Consider the following 13170-nt stretch of genomic DNA (forward strand, 5'->3'; position numbering starts at 1 on the left):
CAGCCTTAGCAATGCAAAGCATATGTCTTGCACCTGTGATTTCCTAATCAATTCCAAATGTATCCCAAGATCATGTAATTTCTGTTCTGTGTACCACCAATGAGGTGACTATACCAATCATAGTAGAAAGATGTGAGGGGTGACACTACCAGAACTCTATTACTGTCCCTTATTTTTTTTATAACTATAATACTATGAAACTTAAAATTAACCAGAAAATATGAAGGTCAGTGAGCCCGGAAGATATGGTTGCTACCCACAGCAGTGAGGAAATGGTAAGTCTACTCCATGTTTTTTGGAAGAGGTGCACCGACTGTACAGTGACAGAAAGTACATAGAAAGGAAACATACACTACTGCTAAAATTGCTGGTGAAAAAATGTGTCTTCTTTTGTGCCTCTTTGATTTACATTGTAACTTGCATGTGGTCTACCTATAAAGAGCATGATGGCCATGGGATGGCATGCATGCATGGTGATCAAAGAGACCCCATACCATGTCAGACTACATAGATAAGTGCTGAAGCAGCATTACCATTACCTCTGGACATATAGCCTACCAACTGTGGTCATGGGCATCAATGAGGTTATGGGTAATGATGCTCATCCAGCTCAACACCTGGTACACCTTATCAGGAACCACACATACAGCCTTAAAGTTTTGCCCCTTCCTTACTGCTTGTGGCACTCAGCCTATCACTGCTGATCATCCATGCCATCCATGTTACATGTGACAGCTCTCATCAGGCTCAACACATGGAATGCCCTCGGAGGATGCCTGCAGACAGTTCCATACTTCTACTCCTTCCTACAATGGACAGCATCAAGCCCAGGCACTGTAATCAGATTATAGCAGCTTGAATTCACCACTGAAGCATGTGATCCTTGATGTCCTGCAACCTCTGAAAGTACATGACTACCATGTTCTTCTACTATGGCCTCTCTCCATATTTTACTGTTGGAGTCACCTATCACTGTGCCCCCCCCAGCATTCACAAGTGATGATGACTTTGCCCTGCCAACTGCATAACCTGTGTGAGAATGCTGATGTCTGATGTACAGTATGTATGGAAAAGGCACACCATGCATCTTCATGGATTGTAATTGCAGGTGACTCAGCACAACTAGGTTACTTAGAATATCCACGTCCACTTGAAAATGGCCCACAATCTGTTGGCCTGTAGTATGATCGTGTGCATGTAAGTGTGCATATGTAGTTGTGAATGGAGTAGCTCAAGGCAATTTGTGAGTGCTACACCATAAGTGAGATACAAATGTGATGCTTTTTAAAGTACAAGACATTTACAAAAACAGAGACCAAAATATGGTGCATTCCAGAAATCCTACACACTTTTTACTGTTTTATGGGTTCTGGTGCCCCTGATAAGTGTAAGCAGGGGCTTGAGAGATGAAACATTTACAAACAGGGGCCTATTAGATGGATTATTTACAGGCTGATTGTGTACATTAGAGACTTAGGTGAAAAACCAGCAATTAACTTTCTGTTCCTCATCCAATTGTCCACGTTGCACTTGAATTGGGATAGGGAGGAACTCTGCCTTACATGGATGAGGAAACTGTTCCAGAGATGGAGTAGTCTCTGAGATACATATTTGTCTCTCCATCAGGTTTAAGTCTTTAGAACAGGCAATTCTAGTTCTGATTACTTTGTGGGTATGGTGTGTGGTCTGACAATGCCTTGTATGCCAGGCATAGATCTTGCCTGAACAGCCTGTAGGAAACAGAATACAGGGATAGGCCTTTGAGGTGGTCCGCATAGGACATGTTACTTATGCCCTGTATTCTTTTAGTGAGGATCCTCTATGGATGATCCAGTTGTTGGATGTGGCTGCCTGGTTGGGTACATAACAAAGGGAGTATTGTACTCAATGACATGTCTAATGAATGCTGAATACAGTAGAACAATGACCTCCTTGGACATTGATGGCATAACGTTGTTTATAAGTTGCATAATATAGAATTATTTCCTCACTACTGTAGACATATGCTTGTCAAAGGCTAGATTACTATCTATGTATGTCCCCAAGTCTCTGACTACTGGGTCAACTCTTAGGATTGTGTTGTTAATATGATGGTTACTTGGGGTGAATGACTTCCCAAAGGATACTATTATACATTTTTTGGCATTTAATTTTAGTCCATGACCATGACAAAAGTTATATGTCTGTGCCAGCCCTTCCTGGAGAACATTTGTGGCAGTGGGGGATTCTATGACTGCTTCTAATTTGCAATTGTCTGCAGATTTGGTTATCCAGAAGCAGTTAATGTTGTACCTCCCTGGACTACATGAAAAGAGACATGGAAGAGCTCTCGGATCATGTGGCCAGGCAGGTATAACCCTAGCCCTGAGTAGCATCCTGCCTTCACCCAGAATGATACCACAATATAAGGACAAAATTATTGACTTCAACAATTGGCTAAGCTTCTGGTGTCATTCAAAGGGGATCCAGTATCTGTCTGCCTGGGACGACATGATTGACAGACCACGATGCTTTGCCAAAGGTGGTATGCACCTGTCGCCCCTGGGATTCAGGTTACTGGCTAAGGCTCTTGCCACCCGTATAGTGCAGTTTTTAGGCAAAGTTCAAAGGACAAAACCACCACCGTAACAGGTACAAGCATGCAAAATCTGAAGGTAATGCTACTCAATGCTAGAAGTCTAAACCTCAAAATGCACTGTCTCGAGGCACTCCTAAAAATGGAGAACATCGATATCTGTGCAGTAACTGAGACCTGGTTCAAGGCTCCAGAGAGCACCCCTGCAATACCAGGCTACAACTCTTACCACACCTTTCGGCCACCAAACCAGGACCAAAACACTAAAGGTGGAGGAGTGTCAATATTCACCAAGGATATTCACACCACCAGGCTAGTTGCCCAACACAAATCGTCTGAAATTCTCCAGGTACAACTAACACTAGGTAAGACTACAATCCAAATTGTAGCTTGCTACCGATCCCCCACCAAACTCCAAGATTCTCATTACATCTTTCTAAACATACTGGAAAATATTAAGATAGAACCAAACACCCTAATATTGGGCAATTTTAACTACCCTGCCATTAACTGGAAAAACTACTCATGTGCCAACACATTTGCCCAACGGTTCTTGAAATTCATAAATTCCAATGCCCTGGATCAACTAATCCATAGTCCCACCAAGGGCTTCAATATCCTAGACCTGGTCATTACCAACATGGGAAATTGATGCTCTACACCAGGGGTGGGCAAACTTTTTGATTCGTGGGCCACATTGAGTTCTAACATTTGACAAAGGGGCCGGAACAGGAGCAGATAGATGGCATGCTTTGAAAACATCACCTCATTGGGGGAAAAATACACATCTTGGAATATGGAGAAAACATGTGCTTTAATTTCCAATGAAAATGAAGAAAAGCATTAAAATAAAATCTCTGACTTCGAAATGAGTCTTTAAACACTGAAAATCAAATAAATTGCCATTTTATTTTAAAGCACTGAAAGTTCTGTTATTCTTCAGGATATCACCATCACTCTCCTCCTGACTGTCTTTTTTTTCAAAAACGGTAGGAGATGCAGATGTACTTGTCCTGTTCCTTTTATTCAATTTGTTTCCCCGGTGCCAAAAGTCAACAACGACCAGTGCAAGGAAGAAACAGTTGCAGCAAGTCAGTCTGTGAAGCGTTATATTTGATCTGCGCGCACTGTTTATTTTAACAACGTGCGTATCACGGAGACACACACATTTTAATGGGAGCAGTGTTGTTGGTCTCCTTTTATAGCCAGCGCATCAAAGTCTGGAGTTAGTTTTGTTGTGGCGATTCTCAGGATGGATCTGAGGTGTAGGTCTGTTAACTTGGATCTGTGGCTGGCTTTGTTGATGTTCATGACGCTGAAGGTCTGTTCACACACAAAGGTAGAGCCGAACAAAGCCAACATCATCTGCGCTTTGCCTTAGATTTGGAAACGCGGCATCATTGAGTGAAGCATAGAAGTCATTTAGTTTCAGAGAGCTGAACTTCTCTTTTAAGGCAGGGTCGGACTGAAGGTCGATCAGTTCAAGCTGAAGCTCCTCTGGAGCTGTTTCGGGGTCTTGTGACAGAGGAAAGGCCACCAATTGAAGTGACTTGTCAATTTTGTCGAAATCCAAAAACCGACGGCAGAATTCTCCATGCAGTGCATCCAGTGACTCACTGTATTTCTTTACTTTTGCTCCGGCCTCTTTCAGCATGGCTAGTCTAGGAAAATGAGTGAATGACTTGTTCAAAATCTGCCTGGAGAATAAAGCCAGCTTGGATTTGAAGGCTTTCACGTTTGTGTACATGTCATGCACAAACTGCTCCTTCCCCTGCAGTTTCACGTTGAGCTCATTCAAGTGTGAAAATACGTCCGTAGCAAACGCAAAGTCACACATCCAGCTCTTGTTGCTCAGCTCAGGAAATTCATCAGTCTTCCCCTGCCACTCCAAAAACACACCAATCTCCTCTTTGAGCTCCCACACTCGTTGAAACACTTTGCCCAAACTCAACCAGCGGACACGGGAGTGATAAAGCAGGTCCTGGTGATCCGCATCAGTTTCCTCCAGGAACGCAATGAACTGACGGTGCTGAAGTCCCCGTGCGCGTATGAAGTTGATGAGTTTCACCACAGGATTCACAACATGATTCAGCTGTAACACCGATTTACAGATTTACATAGAGATTCCTGGTGGATGATGCAGTGCAGGAAAATGACATCCTGGTCAGAGTTTTCATCTTTCACTTTATTCTGGATTCTCCTCAGCAGGCCAACGTTTTTTCCCATTAAATTTGGAGATCCATCTGTGGTGACGTTAACAAGCTTACTCCAGGGAAGCTTCATGTTTTCGATGGCACTAGACACCCGTTCAAATAAGTCCTCTCCCCGTGTTTGTCCTTTCAGAGACTCCATTGTCAAAAACTCCTCCGTTATTTCAAAAGTTTTGTTGATTCCTCGGACAAAAATGAGGAGCTGAGCAGTGTCTTTGACATTGTTGCTTTCATCCAGTGCTAAAGAATAAAAAGTGAATGACTTCGCCTTTTTGTTTAATCTGCTGGTGATATCTTCATCTATTAGTTCCACACGGCGAGTCACTGTCCGCCGTGATAAACTGATTTTCTCAAATTTGTCTTTGGTCTCCGGGCACAAAATACCTGCTGTCTCTACCATACATTCTTTTAAAAACTTGCCCTCAGACAGTGGTTTGCTGACCTTTGCTATTTTGAATGAAAGCATAAAACTGGCCTTGGTACTTGACTCTTGAATGGCAGTTTGACGGTGAAAAAAACTTTACTGAGCCTTCAAATTAGCTGCCACCTTCTCGGCAGCAGCTTCCCGTTCTTTTGTTGAGAGCTTGCTAGCATAATTAGCGTGCTTTGTGGCAAAGTGACGGCTAATATTATACTCTTTAAAAACTGCCACAGTTTCTTGGCATATCAGGCAAACAGCAGATGATTGGTGTTCAGTGAAAAAATATTTAGTTGTCCACTCCTTATTGAACACTCGACATTCTCTGTCCACTTTCCTTTTCTTGGGTCCGCTCATCTTCATAGAGGGGCGGTGGGTCAAAGGGTAAAGTGCAAATGTGGAGTAATAGGCCTACGCTTCCCCTCAACAAAGCCAATATATCTACAGTGCGCCATCTAGTGAGGAAACATCAGAATTGCAGGGGAAATAAAACATTAACACGGTTAATTTATTAAATTTTTTCAAGTTTGGCGGGCCGAATCAAAACGTTTAATGGGCCGCATGTGGCCCCCAGGCCATAGTTTGCCCATGCCTGCTCTACACCTATGGTCACCCCCTCATTAGTTAGGTCTGACCATAAGCTAATCACCCTTAACATCCACATCGCACCCCCACCCCCCAGTAAGGAAACCTCCATAAAAAACTTCTCCAAAGCCAACTTCATGCTACTCAAGTCAGAAGTGATAAACTTCAGGACATCCATGCAGACGGGAACTGAAAGTTCAATGGCTGAATCCTACACTAAGGCACTGTAGGAGTACATCCACTCATGCATGACTCATGCCATCCCAAATAGAACCAAGATGCTCTCATCCAAAAAAATGAAGCCAATCTGGTGGTCCCCTGCCATAAACAAATTTTACAACAAAAGGAAAAAACTGTTGCTGAAAAGAGGAAAATCCCAGGATGCAAAAAACTCCCTTACCAGCCTCAGTAAAAAACTGAGATCCCTCATAAAATCCTCCAAAACTAGTTACGAAAATAAAATTGCCAAAGATTCCAAAGACAACCACAACACATTCTATAACTATGTCAAGAATCTAAATGGCAATGCTCAGATCTTCTCTGAGCTAAAACAGAATGGCATTAAATATACTGATCCCAAGGATATTGCCAATATCCTGGCAGATCGATTCAGTGCCACCTTCACCCCACTCTCACCCTCTAAATGGCCCATGACAATATCGGAAGATTGCCAAATTCCGGTAATAATGGCCACACAGGTAAAAAACGCACTCTCCAAAGCTAAGAATACAGCATCCATGGGGCCAGATGACATCCCAGGCCGTGTACTACATGAACTACAATATGAACTGGCACCTCACCTAAGTGTCATGTTTAATCATAGCCTCACCTCAGGTTTCATGCCCACTGAGTGGCGCAGAGCTACAGTTATCCCACTCCACAAGGGGGGATTCACCTTGGATCTTGGAAACTACTGTCCCATCAGTCTGACAAGCCTTATCTGCAAGCAATGGAGCGTATTATCATGGAACTTATAAACAAAGACATTGGCAACCTTCAGTCACTGGACCCCACCCAGTTTGGGTTCGTGAAGGGCCGATCTTGTCTCCACAACCTGATTGACTTCTTCAAATCAGTCTCCAGAGCCATGGACAAGGGTAAGGTGGTCTACACAGCCTATCTAGACCTTGCCAAGGCCTTTGACACCGTCCCCCACTCTGGAATCATAGATAAACTTACTAAGCTGGGCATTAATCCCTACATCACCCAATGGGTTGCTAACTGGCTTACTGATAGAACCCACACTGTAAAAGTAGCCGACTCCAAATCCAGCTCCAGACAAGTGACAAGTGGAGTACCTCAGGGTTCAGTCCTGGGACCATTCTTGTTTGGCATTTACTTCTCTGAAGTACAGGCCAACACTAAGGGACTCTGGCTAACAAAGTTCACAGATGACTGCAAACTGGGAGCCATTATTGAATCCCCAAATGATGTGGATACTCTACAAAAGGGCCTTACAGAAACAGATGCTTGGTGCCAGAGCCATGGGCTCAAGCTCAATGCCAAGAAATGTATAGTTATCCCCTTTGGTAAAAAAACATGTATCTGTGAATTACCATATAGGTGGCAGTACACTAAACACCAAAAGTGTGATAAGAGACTTAGGGACACAGGTGGACAGTGGTCTCACCTTCGATAACCACATCGCCACAACAGTCAGGAAATCCTTCTATGTGGCACACCTCATCACTAAGGGCTTTTTATCCAGAAAATAGGAAATCATTGCCCCACTGTACTCGTCCCTCATTAGACCCATTATAGAATACAACTCCCTGTTTGGTATGTACCTCTCAAGACATCTGCAACAACTGGAAAGGCCGCAGAAATACCTCACTAAAAGAATCACAGGCCTAAAGCAGATGCCCTACGCTGACCGCCTTAAAAAACTCCAGCTATACTCTGTCACATATCGTCTACAAAGAGGTGATCTCTGCTTAATATACAAGGCCATGTCAAACTCAGAGCTGTTGGACATGCTACACTTAAAGAAATCCCAATCCCTCAGAGCCACACGCTCCAGGGATCTAAACCTTGTCATCACAATAAACAAAACATGCTGGAGGGATAGATTCCTGACCCAGAGACTCCCCAGACTCTGGAATAGATTGCCCTTACATGTCAAGCAGAGTGCCTCTTTGGCCCTCTTCAAAAGGAACCTTGATGATTGGATGGGAGAAAGGAAATTCACCCCAGGGATCACGTCAGTCACCCTGCTAGACAGGGGTCCAGGGAAGTAAATAGTGTGGGAAGAAATTGCCAGGGAATTGTTATGGCTAGGCTTGCATAGGCCCTAGGGCTGATAGCCTAGTACCAACCTATGAACCTATGAACCTTGTCTTCAGAGAAGTAAATGCCAAAAGGTGTGGTCTCAGAACTGACCCCTATCCCAAGGAAGCTCCAGGAGAGCATAAATTATTATCTGAGGTGAGGAGAATGAGGCTGCTGCTGCTGTAGATGTCAGATTGTAGCAGTATTACTGACAATAAAAGATTATTTTTCTTTTCTAATTTGAATGTCGCTCATGAGGATGGAGACCCCAGATCTCATGCCACCATAGCACATTGCCTAGCAACATTTAGTGTCTCTCTTGCTTTGATATTGAACAAAAGAGAGAGAGTTGCTAAGTTGTGGCATTTGGCAGCTATCGCAATTCCATATAAATTCCCCATTGTGATAAAATGCAATAGAACGTGACACTGTTCCAGATAAGTCCCAGTTCCCAATCACATCATCAGGCTTCTCAGAAAATGGCTTTGTCAGTGAGGAGAGCTGTCTTAATAACAGTATGCATTTCAGTTTTTAAGAAAAGCCATTTGAGTATTTCAGAATGGTTCTTATCACATAGCTAGTCCTACAGCTTGGGAATGGGTCTGCAGACAGGGCCCAGAGGAAGTCCAAGACAGCATAAAATGTGTTTGTTGTAAAATGTCTTTGCTGTACCGCTAATGCATTTTATTAGCTTTTTGTTTTATGTAATTGTTTATTTATTTTTTACAAATTGTACTCATAGAAAATCTATTTTGATTAACTTGTTCTAATTTAGATTGTCTGTTATGTCGGTGTACATAATGCAGTTGGAAAAGCTACCGTAGCAGGGCTTGCCACACAGCGCTGTAAACATTGGCTGTAGATGATTGTTACTGTTGAAGTGACACCCTTAACCCATGTGAAGAAATTGGGAAAAGGGGTTGTAGCTGGATGAAATAATAAACTGCAGTAGCCTGTCGATAACCTTCCCTTCACAAAATCCATTTTTATCTCTCTCTCTGCTCTGGTAGCAGTATATCCAGCCTACCTGCATCTTTCCTAACCATAATCTGCACATCACTATTCCATAAAAAAGTTGGTTTGCAATTTGTTTGGTCCTCCTTTCTCCCTCTCCCTTTATATGACACTACCATCTATGACTGACATATTGATTCTAGTATTTTTTTCCTCTTCATCTACATTATTACACAAATCTGTCAAGTGTCCCCCTCCTTGCAGTCCTATCAGTTTAAAATGGTTTACTATCAAAATGTATAATATCAAAATAATTTTCCACTTTTTGATCAAATTCGTTATCCAAATTTGGCAATACAGAATTACCAAACTGTAGTAAATGGTAACCACTGAGTCAACATTTGAACAATGGAAGTTACTGGTAACGTTTTTGCCCCCTGCACCCCCACAACCCCTGCATACTATATATTCTATGTCCGAGATATCACTACAGTGAGAAAAAGGGTAAATTTCCCAATCCCCACTGTAGTGCAACCTGTTATCAGAACATCAGTCCCATATTAGTGAATGCAAACAACCATTTGCTAGTGAGGATTCAAACATTTCTGAATCGACATTAAGGAAACTGAAAAATATGCATGCAGTCATCCCAGTTTTGGATAAGTTCCATTCCACATTTTGATAGCAAACTGTTTAAAATAATTGCAAATGCATTTCAACCCCTGATTTTCTTTTCTTCATTCACTTCTTTATGTGCCTCCCTCCTATCGTCCTCCCTTAGGTATAGACCTTCTCACTTCTTTAATATTCTTCCTTGAATCTCTCTCTGTACTAATTCAAAAAAAGCTTTCTAAATTTATCCCTTTTATTTTTATTACTTCTTTCTCTACTCTAGCTATTTACATAGCTTCAAACAATCAAGGACAAATCTCAACAGATTCAGGGACAAATCAAAAAATAATCAGGGGCAATCAGGGACACAAAATATTATAACTATAAAGAGAATAAGACAATATGAATTAATATACATTTTCTTAACAGAAAGAAGTCAATAACATTAATTACTATCTTTATTTTATAAGAGCAATTCACCACCTTTTCTCCAACAGTCACCAGTTTTAAGAGGGATTATGAGGGACAGACTCAAAACTTGAGTCAAAATCTGAGTCATCCCTGAAAATCAGGGACATTTGAGAAGTATCACCATCTATGCTTGCTTCTTTGAATATAAATGGGGCAAATCTATGTGTAGTGAGTGAGTGAGGAACAGAAAGACAGAGGCATGGATGTACCACAAATAATTGTGTCCCAATATCATTCCCATGCACAGAAGAAAATGGACTGAATGAGTGTACCACACAGGTTCGTCACAGTACGTAGGCCCTCACAAATTACAACACACAAGAAATGATTAATTGTTGACAAAATACAGACTACAACAAAATGCATAAATGTAGGTAAGAAGTATGGTTGAGTCTTCAAACCCTGGATAGATTAATGAAATATTGTCTGGAACTGGCACTAAAAATTTCCAAATCAGAAGACAAAACTTTGTCAGGGTATTCTATTTTTGCCATCTTTTCCCAATGTTCTCTATGGTCGTACAATACATAGAAGGCAAAACAAGCAATTCTGAAAAAAAATGGAAGCATCTGTTGTACCCATCTGGGATGACTGGCAGCAGTAAAGCCTTTTTCAATCATAAAGGCCCAGAGATGCAGCTCATCACCACCCAATATCACTCTTTCTCTGGATACATGGGGTGTTTGCATAGCTATCCAATCCCATTTTAGGGACCCTTACAACTGTTTGCAACCGTCTGCTTAAAACTCAGGATCTCAACGTGTGGGCTTGAGCCTCTCTTTCCCCAACCACAAACTTCGCTGAGCAACTGCTGGAATTCAAACATGAGTTCAAGGATGCAGCTATCACAATGGTTGGATACCATCAATATCTCATTATGGAACTGGTAAGCATGGAAGGGGCTTTATGTTTAAGGAGAGGAGTAGGATTTTAGGTTTAGGGAGTGACTGAGAGATGGATCAGACATAGGGTTAGAGAGAGAAGGAAAGCTGTTTTTAAGGTTACGGTCAAGGTTCTGGAAGGAAAACTTAGCTTAGTGGTAATGCAATAGAATTGAGGTAATGGGATTTAGGACATTTGTCAGTATGAATGAGTGGCTGCAGGAAGTGTGTCGAGAGTTAATGGTATGCAAACACTTGTAGCAGACCCCCATTTTCTGAAACCTATCTTTGGAAAGCTGTAGTAGTTGGCTTTCTAAATGTATCAGATATGATTTTTAGCAATGATTACGCAGTGTATCATAGAATAATAAAATATACGCCCAGATTTAATGAACTCCTTGTAGGAATAGTTCAAGCCCTCATGGAATGTACCATGGCCGTGTCTGCAGCTCCCCTTGGCAGTGCAACTTAAATATTAATGATGGTGCACTACTGAGGGAGAGCCACATAACACAGTTACTGAATCAGTGTAGGGGGTGTGTTACAATGCTCAGCGATGTGCAACACACCCCCTGCACTGTCAATGTACCGGATGGCACTAAAATATAAAAGTTCAATGTGTGTACTTGGCCATTTTTTTTTTGTAGGGGGTATCTTACAGTGTTCATAACACACCCCTATACTGTCAAAGTGCCAGATGGCACTAAAATATAAAAGATAAATGTGTTCCCTTCCCCAAGATTTTTTTTTTTTTTTTTTTTTTTTTTTTTTTTGCAGGGGATGTGTTACAATGTCCGGCGATGGGTAACACATCCTCTGCAGTGTCAAAGTGCCAAACATCACTGCAATATAAATGTTAAAATGTCATTTTCCCTTTTTTTCTCTTCTTGTGTTTGCATGGCAAGGCACTTAGCAATGAACAACTGGCAAATATCTAAAAATAGAAACCAGAGGCTTTTAATTGTAATGGAAAAGGTCAAGTTAAGCACAGCTGTGTGGGTTTGCGCTGCATGGCACTCAGCACTGCTTAAGCATATCCAAAAGCTATATAGAAATATATACTTAAAATCTTCACATCCATGTTAGCTGAATGGTTAGAGTAGGGGCCTTGTGTGGAGTAGGTGTATAATTTGAATATTCAGACAGGCCATCCAGCTTTTACATCTGATTGCATTAATATATTATTATTTTTTTTATCAAAGTAGTTATTGATGAGCGGCCACTGTGGTGCAGTGGTTAGCATTGTCACCTCACAGCAAGAGGTTCTCTGGTTCGATCCTCGGCTGGGGTGCCTTCTGAGCGGAGTCTGCCTGTCCTCTCTCTGGTCATGTGGGTCTCCTCCAGGTGCTCCTGTTTCCTCCGACATCCCAAAGACATGCTGCAGGTGGATTGGATACTCTAAATTGGCCCTAGGTGTGAGTGTGTTTGTGTGTGTGTGTGTGTGTGTGTGTGTGTGTGTGTGTGTGTGTGTGTGTGTGTGTGTGTGTGTGTGTGTGTGTGTGTGTGTGTGCCTTCTGTGGAAGGTTGGGCGTCGGGCTGGCAACTTGACACTGTAAAACTCCACTGCCAATCATGAGCGGACAGGTAATCTGCTATGGTGACCCCTAACCAGGAAAAGCCAAAAGAAGAAGAAGAAGAATTTCAAAGTAGTTATTGATATTTGTTAAGCAGGTTAGTCCAGCTTGTCCAGAAGCCCATTTTCAGTGGAGATGCAAGGAGAAAAGCCCCAGCTGCACATGTGTCCAATACATTACATCAATACCCCAAGATAATGTAATTAAAATACACAGGGTTAGGTCATGTACAATAAAATACATACGCATAATTATAAAGTGTCATTAATAAGCAGTTCATGTGAATATATATTTTATTTATTATGTAAAAGTCTGGTTTGCCCTTATCTAAGCTCTGCTAAGCTCTGCTAAACCAAGCCAAGCAATGCTTAAACAGAACCTTAGCAATGCACATCTCCATTTAGCTGGTTTGGGCACTGCTAAGCAATCCCATTTTAAGTGAATCTCAGCTCAGCTAAGCTGGTTTGTGCACCGCTAAGTGAGAGTGATGGACTGTGCAAGAGTGAGAATGTAAATCCCACATGCATGCACAATATAGCAAATTCAATGTAGAAGAATTTATTGTAGTATAATCAGACATTAGATTACCCATTATGAAAGAAAAAACATAAATATAGATGCA

Source organism: Protopterus annectens, chromosome 3.part1 (assembly GCF_019279795.1).
Source record: "Protopterus annectens isolate FY-2018-M chromosome 3.part1, PAN1.0, whole genome shotgun sequence".
Taxonomy (NCBI): domain Eukaryota; kingdom Metazoa; phylum Chordata; order Ceratodontiformes; family Protopteridae; genus Protopterus; species Protopterus annectens.